Below are 16,762 nucleotides of genomic sequence, written 5' to 3' on the forward strand. Positions count from 1 at the left end.
GAATGCATCATTAGGCTTTTAATTTTATTTAAGGTCTTGGATTACAGGCTGGAGTAAAGTAGTTAGATTAACAAATATATTGAAAAAAATGAACTCGTTCATAAACAATTATCAATTCAAAAAATGAAATATTACAAAATATTTCTAATAATAAAAGAAAAAGTAACTTGCCTGCCTATTTCTTCTGAAAAGATTTTTTAAAAACTTGATTATCATCTTTGATAAAACTCCTCAAATTGATAGCAAAACTGACAGAAGAAAAGTCAAATTTACACAAAATTGATTAGTTTGGAAACTATCACTTCTGTAATTAGGGTAGGTCAGAAAGTTTCTTTATAAATAATTTATCAAAAACTACTCTATAAAAACCTAGGGAAATGTCAAGCCAGGAGCAATCTTTTTAAACTATTCCTGTATAAATCAATTAAGGTGCTTTATTTTGACACTGAGTGTCAGTATTTACCGAATGTAGATAGACAAGTCCATTCCTGCAGCATGCATTTGCAAATAACTTTACTCATTAATGTTTAATTAAGACAGAGGAAAACTGTCCTTGATATTTTGCCACAATTAGTGCTCTCTATACCCCACTGACTTCTCATGATGAATTACTTTTCAAATGAAAAGTGAAGTGATTAAAACAGGAGACACTCCATCTACTATGCATTGCCCGTACTACATTTTAAAGAGAAACAGTAAGTAATGCTGTGCATAGTGAAAACACAAGTGAAATTGTTATTGTCTATTTCAACTGTGAAGCTCTTTCTTGATTCTGACTCAACGTAATATAACATGCAAATCCCAATTAATTCCTATTTAATTATTAAATCATAAAGTCACACAATATTAGAACTTTGGGCAATTTAATCTCTTCTCCACCCCCAATTTAAAATATTCCATAAAAAGTAAGTAAATTGTGACATTCATCTAATTTTCCAAATAATGTTCTCATTGTTTTATCTGTAGTTTGAACATTTATTCTTTTAAGGGACTCCACAATCCATCCTATATAATGTCCTAATTTTAACAAACAACTAACTAAACCAACATTGCAAAATAACAACAACAACAAAATGTTATGGAAAGATCACTTGACTTATGTAATATTAAACAACTAACAAGTGATAGATCTGAAAAGACAATATAGTTGTTCTCTCCCAAAATCTTTGCCCCGTCTCTCTACTCAAATATTTTGCGTCTCATTTTAGACTGGAAGAGCAAATATAGTATGGGAAATATTTTTTTAACTCTTTGATTATATATTCAGATATCATCCAGGTTGGAACATTTGTTTTTCAAATGCTCATAGCAATTTCATCCATAATAGCCAAAAATTAGAAAAAGCCCAGGTGTGCATCAACAGATGAATGCATAAACACATGATGGAGCTCTATTTAGCAATAAAAATGAATCAATGACATATATACATAACAACCTTGCTGGATCTTAAATACACTGTTAGGTGAAAGAAGCCAAACACAGAATAATACATACCAACAAACCCATTTATATTATATACTATCATAGACAAAACTAATCTGAGGTGATAGAAACCAAACCAGTGCCTGTCTACTGTGGGTTGGGTTTGACCGAAAAGTAGTATGAGGAAACTTTTTTGGTTGACGGATATATTCTCTATCTTGATTGGGGGGCATTGGTTAAATCGGTGTATACATTTATCAAAATGCATCAATCTGTATAGCTAAAATCTATGCATATCAATGAAGGTAAATTTTCTCATAATTAAAAAAAGTATGTGGTATTTATCTTAAATCCATTTGAAGAGTGATATATCACGGTCATGTTTTAACAAATTTATTGAGGTATAAGTGACATACAATAAACTGCACATATTTAAAGCGTACTATTTAACAAGCTTCGACATACCACCACAATCAATGAATACATGCAATCATAAGTATTGATAACAAATGTATTTATCACCCTCAAATGTTTCTTCATGTCTTTTATAATCCTTCCTTCCTGCAGCTTTGGACATTCTTAATATAGCATTTCATTACACATATTTTATGTTATATTTAAAATAATGAACTAAGATGTTGTTAGCAATAGTAGGCAACTATTTCTTTGATTCATTTAAAATGTTCCCTTTTCTTTCCATTATTCTCTCAATTCTAGAATCCCCCTTCAAATATATGAAATACTCAAAATTTACAAACTAATAGCCTGAGAACTAGCCTGAGTTCACTAACAGGTGTGTTATGCTTGTTTTATGCTTGCCAACATAGAAAAAACTGAAATTCCACGTATATATTCAGGTCTACAAATTCTCTATAAATAACATTGAAAGACCTGGCTGATTTGAGCATGCATCGTCACATGGCTACAAAACCTCACAGCTGAGGAGCTATAGTGCATGTGCTCTTAGGTTCTCCACAGTCTCCACCACTCCTTATTACTTCCCAACACTGGAGCTTCATATCTGTTGCCATTTAAGTTCAAGTGTGCACTGTTGCTTTTCTAACACCTGGTCTGCTTCACTCATTTATTTTACCAACCTGGTCCCTGTAAACTTTTGCATTTACAACTCCTGACATAATTGCTCTGATGGCAAGACTACTAAGTAAAAACATGGCAATAAATTCACACACTCACAAACACACATTCACACATACACAGATTTTTATGATTAGATAGCATTCACACATACACAGATTTTGCAGTTAGATTAAAGAATGATTTTTGGTATAAACTTTGGATGTAGTTTATGACCATTAGAAATAATCTCTATCATATCAAGCTTAATTTGATATGTTAGTTCTTTAAAATCATGAAACTAGTGAGAAAGGATGTATTTGCTCGATAATGTGAAAAAAGTCCATGATGTTAGGTCATGGGTAAAAGTTATGAATAAGTAACTTTCAAATCGGTTCTCAAGGGTATACTGATATGTATCAAATTAAGGCCATGGGCCAGGAAACAACAGTGGTAGGGAAATGGTATAGTGAGTGAGGCTGAACTGTTCGAACACACCAGAGGTGCTATCAGGCATAATGTGATTAAGGTGTACAAAGTAAGCCAACCTGGCAGGAGTAGAGACCAAGTTATGCCGAGGTTAGCAGAGCACTTCAAGTAGAGACTGGAGAAGCCTCGCATCAGGAATTTGTAACTTAATTGCTTACTCTTTTAAAACATGAGCTTGAATGTTAAGGTTACCTAATATAAATAGGAAATTAGAAAGGCTGCTAATTGTTTTTTATCCTCACAAACAAGGTAGTCTGTTTGGAAAATAGTTTTCTCTACTCTCCATCCACCACATTTCTCTCATGGAAGGGGAATAAAGCACTTACAATGTGACAATGGTTATGCTTACATTTAAATTCCAACATGATCTCTAATGAGCAAGATAGAATAGATCTATGAAAACTGAGGACATACAAACAGACCTTCAATACTAGCTTCACTTGCAGATGCTGTTCATGATAACAATTCATAGATCTTGCACTATCAAGCTGGTTTACTGATGGAGGACTCTTATCAGAACCCCTGCTGTTAGTTCTGACAGATTTAGCACATATGGCTGCACATGGCTACACCTGTACTCACTAAGGTGTGTAAGAAGTGTCTAGTCCTGAGCCATTGAGAAATTGCCTTACTGATGTTTTAATTACAGTGCTACCTCAAACCAAAACAGTTAAGCCTGATAGGAAAGGTGTCCATGTCATTTCTACTGCTTTCTTCAACACAAAGAATAATGTTATTTGAAGGTATATATTTTTTGCACTCTCTCATCACATATTAAAACGTTGAGATTGTTCTTTGGATTGTTGAAAACCATCACAGACAAGATTTCTTTTTTCTTTTTTACATAAAGATACTAAACATTCATATATTTTACTAAAGATTGGATAATATCCAATATGGAAAATATTCTTATGCATTTTCCATATACCTAAGAAATCAAAACAAAATATTAAGGAGAGAATATCAGCATCTTGAAACAAGCAACATTTTAATAGATAATAATCAGAAATCTTAGGACTCAGTCTTACCTCAATTCAAGACACGTAATTTTACAACTGTACCGAGCAATTCCTCTTTTAAAAATTGGATTATTGGAATAGTTAAATATTACACCTGCAGCATCCTTCATTATTCAATTCATTATTGAGAAAAATAATGGTGTGCTTTATAAATAGGATTATTAAAATGAGCCCACTTAAATGTTTTAAATATGTATGTTTACGTGCATGCTTGTATGTGTATGTATAAATTTTAAAATTAGTTCCTTTACTAGAAATCATATGATTTGGTAAATTGTTGTTTACCATCCAGTAATATTCATGTTTATGAATAACAATAAAATCATGAAATGAGTTATGTGTTATCCACAATCTTGAGAAATCTGAGTTTTATGATTTTGCTCCAAGATAAAATCTAATCTACACTTCTGAAAATTAAATCTATAAAACAAATAATTAATTTAGCTATAAAAAAGACAGAAGAGAATCATGAGAAAGTGGAAATACATACTTAAATCTCATTTTGGAAGCCATCTGGAGAGTTGGTTATAGTCCAGAATTATCTATAGATTCCACTGACAAAGTAGTCTATGGATTTTATGGTCAAGATAAGCATTTATATAGAGCCTTATATTGACACTTCATTTTATACATTACATTATTTATAATCACAGCACTAAAGGTTAAATAATATTCTTGAGATTCAGAGAGATATTGTCTTGCCTGAATTTAGAAGGCAAGTTTAAGAAGACAAGTTCAAGCCACAGTATCATTCCAAATATTGTGATTCCCAGCATTTTCTTCACCATAGCTTACTGCCTTTTGGTCTTCCAGATTTCTTTTTATTTAAGTGTGCATTTATGGTAATTGTTTTGGCAGCACTTGCAAATAAATTCAAAATCAACCATGTGCCAATTCAAAATTCCCTGTTATTAGAGATACTATTTTGGAATTTCTAACCTCGAAATCTTCCGAGATTTTTTTAAAAGCAAAACTTCCTTTCTTCAAAGCTCTGAGGCTTTAGCTTCACACCTATAATATTATAAAATAGTTGCCCTTCCTGGCTTAAGGTGGTGGAATTACGATCCATCACACACAAATTGAAGTCTCGGCCCCTACTTCCCTTGGATTGAGGTGCAATGTGTCGCTGTATGAGCAGCAGTTCATTCCAAATTAATACCTGCAGTTAGGAGACTGTGCCCTTGAACCTTTTGATTTAGGTGCATTGGTGATTTTAACAGCAGGATTTTAATGCACATTTTCCTCTTAGTCGGAAGTTACAAAGGCCTGTAATTTAACTCAGTTTCAGCTTCGATGAAGGATGATCATTTTTAAAAAGGTCCATTAGTACATGCCAGTGAGTTTTCCATATGCCATACGACCATATATACATCATTATGCTGTATCATTATGTATCAAATGTGCCTATCAACTTAAGTAAAAACTCATCCAGATACGTTGCAAAAATGTGGAAAATAATTTTTAAAAATAGGCAGAAAGATTATTTTTCTTCAATATATGTAGAAATATTTTGAAAAAAATCTTGGACTTACTTGGAAGTAAACCTTGTCTCTAGTCAAAGAAATAGGGATAACTTCATAAGGGAAATCATCTTTGCCACATATCCAGTCAATATTTTAATCACCCACTGTATCCCACCTCTACAAGACTGTTTTGTCTCTATTCAACTCTTCAGTGTGATATAATAAGAAATAAATTATAGGCCAAAATAAAAAAAAATTAAACTACAAACTAGTCATTTTTTTTCTATTGCAACGTTGAGGGTGTCTTAAACTACAATTGATCCAATTTCTCTTTTCATGGTGGTAGGTAAAAAGCTTTGAGCAAAAATTATGAACCAGTTTTAGAATATTAAAGAAGCTTATGATTTGTATTTTAATATTAGCTTTATTCTTGGTTTCGTTTTGATATTTATTATTATTTTTCATTTTTTTCTTTTTAAACTTTTTATTATATTTTGCTGTATCATATTTTTGTAATCAGTAATAAACCTTTTCTAAAATAAAGTAGGCTATAAAGAAATGATTTAATGTATTGCATGGCAGACAAATCCTTTTAATATATGGTCTCACTTATTTTTTTAGCTTTTCCTGCCAGCATGCCTTCTCATGCATTTGTTTTCTATCCACATTGAATATTTAAAAACACACACATTATACTGAAGTATGATTGACATGTAAAATTGCTGTCTACATTTAATATACACAACTTGATTATTAGATAAGTACATATCTGTGTACATTACTACAATTTATAACATAAACGTACCCATCACTTTCAAAAATTTCCTCTTGCACTCTTAATTTATTATTGTTATCAATTTGATGATATGAACATTTAACATAAGAACTATCCTTTTTTTATAGACCCTTAGACACACTGTTTGACAGTGTTGATTCTTGTCTTACAATATCATTCTATCATAATTCCCCTGTAAGGGACAGTTTAAGATTGAACTCAAAAGTTATCCTTTCTTGACTCTTGGAATAAATTAATAAAAGTATGCAGCTGAAATAGCATCTGTGAAAGTGAATAATACATTAACTTGCTTTGCCTTTTCATTGATATAATTTTACAAAAATTCAAGAATTAGAGCCAGAGGAAAGAGCAATCAGGGGGATTACTTCATAAAATGTATAAATGTCTAACCAATGTACTTTATACTTGAAACTAATAACAAAATAAAATTTAAAAATAAATTTAAAAGATATTAAAATCTCAATATAGAATAAAATAAAAGCTATCTTTCAAAAAAATTTAAATAATTTTTGAGTATTGTAATATATTAGAAGACAAAAATTTAAAAACTGACTCCACGTTCCAAGATCTATATCCTCTTTACTATATTACATACTTATTTTCTTACTATCATGAAATTTACTAAATCTTTATTTTCAGATATGTTTTAATTACTTCAACAGATTAAACTAACTTAAAAAGCCAATTTAAATTTTAAATTACTCTGGAGCATTGTTTTACCAAATATTAACTGAAGTTAGGGTAGCTGGATATCATCTGCCACACAGAGATGTATAGTACGAATGGATTAGCTTAAATAACTCACTAAAATAGTATGTGGGTAACCAATATAAATAAAAGTAAGCTTTTCAGGACTAAAGGGAAAAGAACTGTGGGGAGAGTCAGCCTCCTGATTTTTTAGGTTCTAGCACACAGGATAGATGTATGCTTAGGGTAGGCTTGCAGTTGAAGTCAGCTCTGTGCTCTATTTCAAGTAGAAGAAAATTGGAACCCAAGTGCTCTACTGAGAGAAAGGTGTTTCCTATTTGAGCGCACAACTGCTTATGTACTTGTTTGTTTGTTTATGGCCAGGATCACAAGTAGAAGGTATTGTCCCTTTGAAGAAAGAACACGGCTGTCATCCTCCATTTCCTAGGCAATGTCACGGCTGTGACAAGGAAAGGTTTATAATGGCACAGTTCGGTGCCTTCATAATTTATTCTCTCTGATTTTATGCTCTTTTAGTCTCCTGCTCAACCATCCACTAACAAGTGGTGATATTAGCCAATAAATCAAAGGCGTCTGCTTGTCACTGCCAGATGCTTGGCCACATCACCACCGATTATGAGACGTACAAAAGGACGATTTCACGTAGGGAGCTCAGCAGAGGTGTTCCACTGATACTCCGTTTGATAGGAAACCAGTGTGAGGGGAATGTAGTAAAATTCAATAACTTTTATGCCTTATAGCAATGAAGAACTAACCTGAAATAAAACTGAGAAGTAAATTAGGAACTCACCTTTATTATTATTCCTTTTATGATCCTAAATCTCTTTTTTCATCACTTCAATACAGGTTAGAGAAAGAAGAAATATTGATGTACTCAGTTTATTTTTCTGGGTCTAAGAATTAATCTTCCTTTACTAAATGCATCAAATAAGATATTTACACCCATGTATTAAAACTTGTGTTATTGCTAAATAAATACAATAGCATAATAATGTTTATGCGAATGATAGTCAATGTACAAGAAGAATATAATCCGATTTTTTCTTACTGTTAAAGCTGCTGTCAAACTAGTTAATACCATCTTTTAGATACTAATTGCTTATATTTTTCTTTAATCACCTCATTATTCATATTATTGATCCAGGATAATGTATATATAACTTTTCTGTGGTATAAATAAGAACAATAACAGAAGATGACTTTATAAAGCTCAAATGACTTTTATAAAATATTTTATAAAATACTTCTGAACAAAATATAGAATTTCAAGAAGATACAAAGTTTATATCTTTTTTTCCTTGAAATTAAGGGAAATAAAGTGGAAAATAGATTTTCTATTGGTTTTATTTAATAAAGAAAATTCTGTTTTTTCTCACTTGAGAAATTCACCACGTTTATGCATTGATTATATAACTAAATTGTTGGCCTAGCAATTTTGCTATACTGACAATTTATTACACAGCATTCAAACTGTTGCTATTTGTAAATCAAATTTTATGTTAAGGTACAATGGCATATATAATTATGATTTTTTAATTGGTATGGCTATTGTTTATCCTGTGACCATTTAAGCTGCTGTTGTTTTTCTTGTGTCTTCCTATAACCTCCTAGATTGCCCCACAGTGCCCCCATTTCAGTTACCATATCTCAGAGGCTAAAAAAAACACGTCTGTTATTTTAGCTTTTCCTCATCTGATTTTCTTATATTACATGTGCTTCTAAATTACTGTTTTCAAATATTAATGTCTTTTAAATCTCCTCGGTATAACAGTTTGACATTTCCAAAGAAAGTGTGTCGAGTAAATACAAGTTTTTTTTTAAATAAAATTGTTTGTGTATATATTTAACCAGTTATTTCACAATTTATTTCCGCCTAGGTAGTGATACTTTTTTGCTATTGTTCTTGCTTTGTCATTGCTGTTGTTTTATTGTTATTTAAACTATGACACTTATATTGATATTTTGTATTATAATTTTATTTTTCTCCAGCCTAATAGGAATTTAAAGATGCCATCTATTTAGAAAACTCTAGAGAGAGACAATAATTCACTTAGAAGTATGTGCTTGAAGTCCTCTGTTATTTTTCTGAGCTACAAAATTATTAATTATTATTAAGTATTTAAGTACCACTTTATATTCTGCAAAGATTTCATAGCTATCCTTTTATGTCTCACATTTCTATGAAGCATAAGAGTAAATTCCCAGTTATATTAAATACAAGAAACCAAGAAAGCACACTAAAAATATACTGAATAACAAATGAAGAAAGAAAATAGAAACCTCAGAAATATTAAAAAGGTGATAAATTACAACACACTTTGGCTTCTGCATGACCACCATATTGAATAGGTGCCTATTTCTATCTAAAGAAATGTTTCAGTTTGTACTGCCCTGCAGTAAAAAGATAGGGAATGACTTAAAATGTAAAGGACTATGAAAACACAGCAAATGAGAAAATGATTAAGAATTTATGCAGTATTTACTTTTGATGAGATACCCTTAACATTAAGTATATCTAGCTAAGGCAACTAATGAGTGTAAGTGGATGTAATTCGGTTTCGAAATCAATGAAAAACAGTGCTTTGTATTTGTCTGTATTGTATTTTTTTCAATATCCAGAACTTGGTAAAATGAGATTTTAGAATGAATGCAGCATAAATCTAATAATATCAGTTCAAATCATTGGTTTCATCTCTCTATTATTTTACTCCTTGCTTTTGTAACATACTTTATCTGCAAGTTTTTGATACTGGATTGGGGGAGAAGTGTCAGTCACTTATTAGCTTGAATGTAAACTTAGAGGTGAAATCTATGAAACTATCTCCAATAACTTAAGACAAATAAGAATTCTGATTCATTCTATAGCTTTGGTAGCTTTTGTGGAGCATCTACATGTACCAGTGGTATTTCATTTTGAATTCCCAGATAGAGCTGAGAAACCAACATTGAGGTACCACCATTTATCAACATAGAATGGGTCTTATTCTTCCCATTGGCATAAGAGAGTACTGAACTATAATGTCCCAGGCTCAAGTTCAGTTTATCAACCCAAGCGATGATTTTCTAGTTTTGAATAGTATTCAATACAAGAAAAGTTTCTTTACAAGCTGAGACAGCGGAGAGTTACAAATATCTCCCACAGACGATAAGAAAACAAATTATTTGCATTTTTTTTTCTTCTATGTCTTTTAAAATCCTCTGAAATTAAACTAATCTAACATTCTAGGAAATATTCTGGCAATTACTCTATGGATCATGGCTTCCATCTTGACTTTCTCCTCACAGTTTCACTTAAATAGTCTACCAACACGTTGTTTTACACATAATTCAGCAGTGCAAACACATCCTCATCTGAATTCTGGATTTTTCATGCTGTGACTCCAGGGCAAAGTCTAAGTGAATATTTTCATCTTCACTCTCCATGAACACTCCTTCTGAATGCTTATAAGCTTACTGTCTGTATAATAGATCTGTCACTAATCATGTATTTTGTATAGCATTCTGATTAGAAATGTGATCTAGACCAAGTTATTTATGCTCTCTCTGCTTCATTATCTTTATGTAAAATGTGACTAATAATAGTATATATTTCAAATGCTGAGGTGGATATTAAATGAGCTAATAAGTATAAAATGCTAAACCATGGCTGGATGCATTGAAATACATTGCTGGATAAATACATAAGGGTTGCTGTTATTATGGGGGCCACATTTTTTTCTAGAGTATTTTTTTGTCAGAATATATTGAGTAATCACATTATTTACCTATTAACTTGAATTAGAAAGTCTATTGAAGAGTAAGTGTACTATTTAACTCTTGATTTATATCAGTACAAGTCTCTGATTTATATGTATCAGGTAAACTAATAATATACACCACATATCAAACTAATTTATATGTTCATGGAAGCTTTACTGAACACTAAAGTTGTAAAAATTATCATTTGGGGTACTATAATGATTCAACCACAAATGCACCAATGATTATGTTGAAAGATTTTAGGTTACACAATCATCATGTGATAGAATCAAGAAAATATGATATGTTACTGATACATCATTTGAATATCACAATATACTTAAGCTATACAATTTTAAATTATTCAATAGGAAAAATATAAATCTCTTATCAGAAGAATATATGTACGCTGCCTTAATATGGGAAAATCTGGGTTTTAGCTCTCAAACTCTAATGTGAAAAATATCACAACCTGCCTGGACTAGTTATTTGTAAATTGTTTTTATTAATCTCTTTGTATTCCACTAGAGTGTAAGCTATTTGAGAGTCAGGGTAGAGTCATTTGTTTGCTTATTTATTTATTTAATATTTATTTATTCATTCATTTAGTATCCATAAATTCATTTGTCTCTAAATATATTCATAGCATCTTATTAAGTGCTCAAAAATATTTTTAAGATAAATGACTAATGACCTCATTTTTCCATCTTTTGAATGGTGGAGCTAGAGCAAATAATCTCTCAGCTCCAAAGTTCTAAAATATTATGTTAGCATAGTATTTAAAATGCATCACCAGTGACACACAGGTAAGAAAAATGGAAACTGTATGCTTTTACATTCTTTCTCTGAAAGCATAGTTTGAATTTCATGATATTTATGTGTTTGTCCATCCTACTGAGACAAATAGAGGCAGGACTAGTATAATATGTGAATTAATACAATGTCAACTGTAGCGTGAAAGGTATCATAATTATTGCCATTACAATAATGCCAGTCATGTACTGTTTATTCCCGAGTGCCAAAACCACTCTAGGTAGTTTATTCACTTATCTCATTTAATCTTCACAATGAGTCTCTACTTTTGGAATAGTAGCATTTAATTAAAAAATGAAGGTACAGTATGAGAGAGAACTTGTCCACAACTTTGCACTGTTGGTGATAATCGGGATTCTAAACCAAATTGCTTTTAAAGCAAAAATCACGCTCCTAGTACATTTAACAATCTCTAATATCAATTTTTAATGAGTCTATAGTAATAAAGCTTTGTGGGGTTTTTTTTAGTAGTACTGAACTCTATAAATAAATATCTTTATCAATAATTATCAATGTCACCATCATTCTAGATTATCAATATAGAGAGAACCTGTAACAATGTTTTAAACCTGGTTTGCATGCTGAACATCACTTTCGCAAATGAAATGACAATTATTCAATGATAATGAACAAGACATAACACATTCTTTCTTAAGAATAGAAAATGAAATGAATAGGCAGAAATAAGGACAAAAAATTCCATTGTTGAATTAAACATCATATATACTGACTTCTTTTGTACTTTTATCTGTTTCTGAATTTAATAACAGTTTAACGTTTGAATACAGTGAATTAAAAAAAAATACTATTTTTTTCCCACAAAAGCATATAGGTCTTGTTTTTGATGTGTTACATTTCATTTAAGGTATGATTCCCTTCTTTTAACTTCCTTTTCCTCCCCAACCTTGAATGAGTTTTTCAAACATGTCTAAGAAGACATTTTTCACCCCTTACAACCAAGTCCTTATCATCTGTCACTCTCTGGAGATTCTATTTGAAGAGCCTAATCTGTACTTGGTTTAGGCTTAGAAACAGAAAGCAGAAACTTAAATGGCTTTTATAGTTTAATTAAACCATAACCTCTATCCTTTTCCCTTTTCAAAATGGAGACTTGCATGATATACCTAAAATTTTAGTGAATTAACAGCAGGACCCATATTTCTGATTTCCTATTCTGGGATTCTTTGTCCCACATATTGCTTAGGGCATTCTAGAAGTTTCTTTTTGTAGAATAATAGAAAACTGTCTAAGAGTCTTGAAAGATCACTGGAGCTGTTACAATCACCCACAGTAGGATTAAATTGTTTATTGATCCATGATATGTCTTGGGTATTTAAGTATTTGGTTATTAATATAATACCTGGCATAACTTTTCATGATAATACGTTTTTGTTAATCCATGTACATATGCATTTGCTTTAACTGGACAAATAATTTTTTTCAATCTCTTTTATGTCATTGGTATATATAACATCTCATCTGTGAAGGACCTGAACCATAAACAGATTAACATATTTTCACTTTTTGAAATACTTTTTCTCATGTAATAATTACCTACATGAGAAGTTGCCATCAAGTAAATATACAGAATTATAAACCAATTCTAAATAATGTCATTAATTTCATCAAAGAGTTACACCTAATTAAAGAAAATAAAATTATTTAACTATAGATCAAATTTTTACATGCAATTTCTATTTTTCCTAAAATGTAATAGCAAATTCTAGACTTTATATCTGCTGAATGTTACCTGGGCTATGGTGGACCGACATTAAGGTGACTCCCAATGATCCCTGCATCCTTTCATTTATACTTTGCAAATACCACCCCCTTGATTATAGGACATAGGGCTTGTTTCTCATCAAAGCAGTTCGGCCAAGGTAATGATGTAATGTCATCTCAATAATCATGCTAAGTTATAACAAACTTATCTTACTAGAGTAACACTCTCTCTCTCTCTCTCTCTCTCTTTCTCTCTGCCTTCAGAGAATCAAACTGCCTTGAATCCCACAACACAACACTTGAAGAGGCTTGGAAGCGAAACTTTCCCTAGTCAACCTTTCAGATGAGAACCCAGCCCCGGTCTACACCTTGATGGCAGCCTTAACATGGCAATGCTAAGCCTGCCTGCCAAGCCTACAAGGACTGTGAGATAATAAATTTGTGTTGTTTTAACCCACTATGTTTGTGGCTGTTATGCAGCATAAATTTCTATGGCATTTTTCTTAACTTTTCTATTTTCTAAAATTCGTTCTCTATTATAAATAACTTTTTGGATCTGGGGGTTTCTAGAGTATTCTTCCTCTCAATTATTGAACATCTTAGATCATTATTTGATAACCAATGTTTATTGTATATAAAGATTGTTAAAAGGATTACAAATTATGATGCAAGCACTCATAGATGAACAGAAAATTTCATGATAATATTTTTAGAAACCTGGACTTTATACTTTTGTTTCTTCAGTCTGGAATAAAGCTTTCCTTCTGCTACCATTTAACTTTGACTCTTTTTCAGTTCCTATAAGAATGTCTTGTACACTAGCTCTTAATGGTGACTGTAATACCATGAGTGCTACTCAAATTTGAGATTTGGGGTATTTATACTGCAGTAAAATCACTCTATAGTGATAATTATTGAGAGAGAGAGAGTGAGAGTGAGAGAAAGAATGAGAATGAATAAGGTATATTACATGACTATCTCACAAATTTAACCTGATCTAATTACCTTTATAGGAGAAAAAGGAAGAAAAGGGAAATTCATAGTAAATGCGTGACTGCTCTGTGCCAATCACTGTGTTAGGCCTTTATATATTCAAGTTAATATGTTGGTCTTCAACCATTATTTGTTAGATAATAAAAAATAGGTGAAAAACTTCCAGTTTCAGCTCTGACATATGAGGTTTAAAAGTCATCACTTTGATTCTTACAACAAGAAAAATGTCGAGCAAACTGCAATCAATGATTTTTCTTGGACACTTTAGAGAACAGAGGGCACGGAACAAACCATCACCCTGAAATCTAGAATGGCAGGTGAATCCCAAGTGTCACAGACAAGATCTGCTTACCTGGATCAGAAGCTGCTGGAGCTGTAAATCTTTTTCTTTTCTTTTTTGACAAATTGCTACAAGCTAAGTATGAAATAAAGTGAAAGGGAAAAAGTCCAGGAGGTCAGAATTTTAGGGGAGGTCCCCACAAATTCATGGATTTACCTCAAAGAACCCCAACAGGTTTTCTCAGTAAAAAGAGCCAAGAAAAAAGGCTTTGTGGCTCCGGTAGGCAGAGGAAAACTAACCTTTTGGAAATAAACTCAGAGCATTCTGTATAATAAGGCTTGATCTTTATTACAAAAGATCTTACTAGATTGTTGTCTGAGCTGAGGGAAGGAAATTCTCCCCAATACAGGCACTTACCTAAGGGAGAACAAACTAAGAAATGCTTGTGAAGGTCACACACAGGAAAGGAACACAGGTCCATTAAAAGACTAAGATTTAATCATAAGATTATAGAATGACTCCCCTCCTCCAGTTTTTATCACCACAACACAAGAGATGCAAATCGATAACAGTTGAAAGACCTGTAAGACAGTAACTCTAAGGAAGAGACAATAGGAGAGACAAAATATAGAAAACTCTAGAGGAATGTGAAGCTTCTGGTACCTACAGCTACAGCAAACATTAAACACAACCCAAGTCCTTCTCACACTAATCTAAAATCTCATACAAAAAGACCTATTTATCTCAGTCTCTATTATGCAATATATGTCAGGCTTTCAATAAAAAATAAAATTAAAAAAAAAGTGAGTTATGCTAAAAGAGAAGAAAAAAAATGGTCTGAAAATACAAAGCAAGCATTGAAACTAGATTTAGATATGCCACAGACATTGGAATTATCAGTCAGATAGTTTAACTATGATTACTATGGTAAGGGCTCTAATGTAAAAGTAAATAGCATATGAGAATAGGTGGGTAATGTAAGCAGAGAGATGGAAAATCTAAGAAAATCTAAAGGTAATGTAGGAATAAAAAATACTGAAACAAAAATGAAGAATGCCTTTGTGGGCTGATCAGTACAATTGGACATGGCAGAGAAGATAATAAATGAGCTTTAATATAGATCAACAGAAATATTCCAAATGAAATGCAAAGAAAAAAAGTTTCATTTATATGAGGAATCTAATGAACAAAAAGAACAAACTAATAAAAACAGACTCACACATATAGATGACAAACTGGTGATGACCAGAGGGGAAGGGGTTGTGGGGCTAGAAGAAAGGGGTGAAAGTTTAGAAAAGTACAAATTTGTAGTTAATAGATAGTCATGGGGATGGGGAGCATGGCATAGGGAATGCAGTTAACATTAATGGTTAGGTGGAGAGCCAGAGGAGAGAAAGAGCAATTAGGGGGATCATTTTATAAACTATATAAATGTCTACACAATGTACTGCATATATTTGAAACTAATATTAAAATAAAATTAAAAAAAACAAGAGAAAAGAAAGAATGTATTAAAACAAACCCGAGAACATCCATGACAGTTTCAAAAGGTTTAATATACCTGTAACTGGAATAGTAAAAGGAAAAGAAAAAGAGAAAGGAGCAAAAAAAAAAAAAAATCTGAAAAAATAATCAGAAAATTTTCCAAGGTGAATAACAGACAGCAAACCACATATCCAAGAAGTGTGAAGAACATCAAGCAGGGTAACACCAAAAAATCCATACCCAGGCATACCATATTCAAACTGCAGAAAAACAAAGACAAAAACAAAATCTTGAAAGAAGCTGAAGAATAAAGACAATTTTCCTATAGAGAAATGTGATCAGAATTATAGTGGACTTCTTATCATAAACCATGCAGCAAGAAGAGAGTAGAGTGAAATTTATGTATTGAAAGAAAATATAATATAGAATTTTAATATTCTATAACCTTTTATGAAATTCTATAACCTTTTATGAAAGTGAAAGAGACAGAGGGCTTTCTCAAACAAACAAAAACTAAGGAAATTCATTGATGGCAGATCAACACTATAAGAAATGTTTAAAGAAGTTCTTAGGAAGAAGATGATATAAATGTAAAACTTAAAACAATATAAACAATAGAAGAGAAGAAAAAATTGAAGAAAAGTAGTCTTATTTTTCTTATTAATTGATCTAAAAGAAAATTATAAAAGTAATAATACTAATAATGTATTTAGCAATTATAGGGATAAGTAAATTGAATTATAGCAAAGTTTTAAAGGAA

Source organism: Pteropus vampyrus, unplaced genomic scaffold (assembly GCF_000151845.1).
Source record: "Pteropus vampyrus isolate Shadow unplaced genomic scaffold, Pvam_2.0 Scaffold30, whole genome shotgun sequence".
NCBI lineage: Eukaryota > Metazoa > Chordata > Mammalia > Chiroptera > Pteropodidae > Pteropus > Pteropus vampyrus.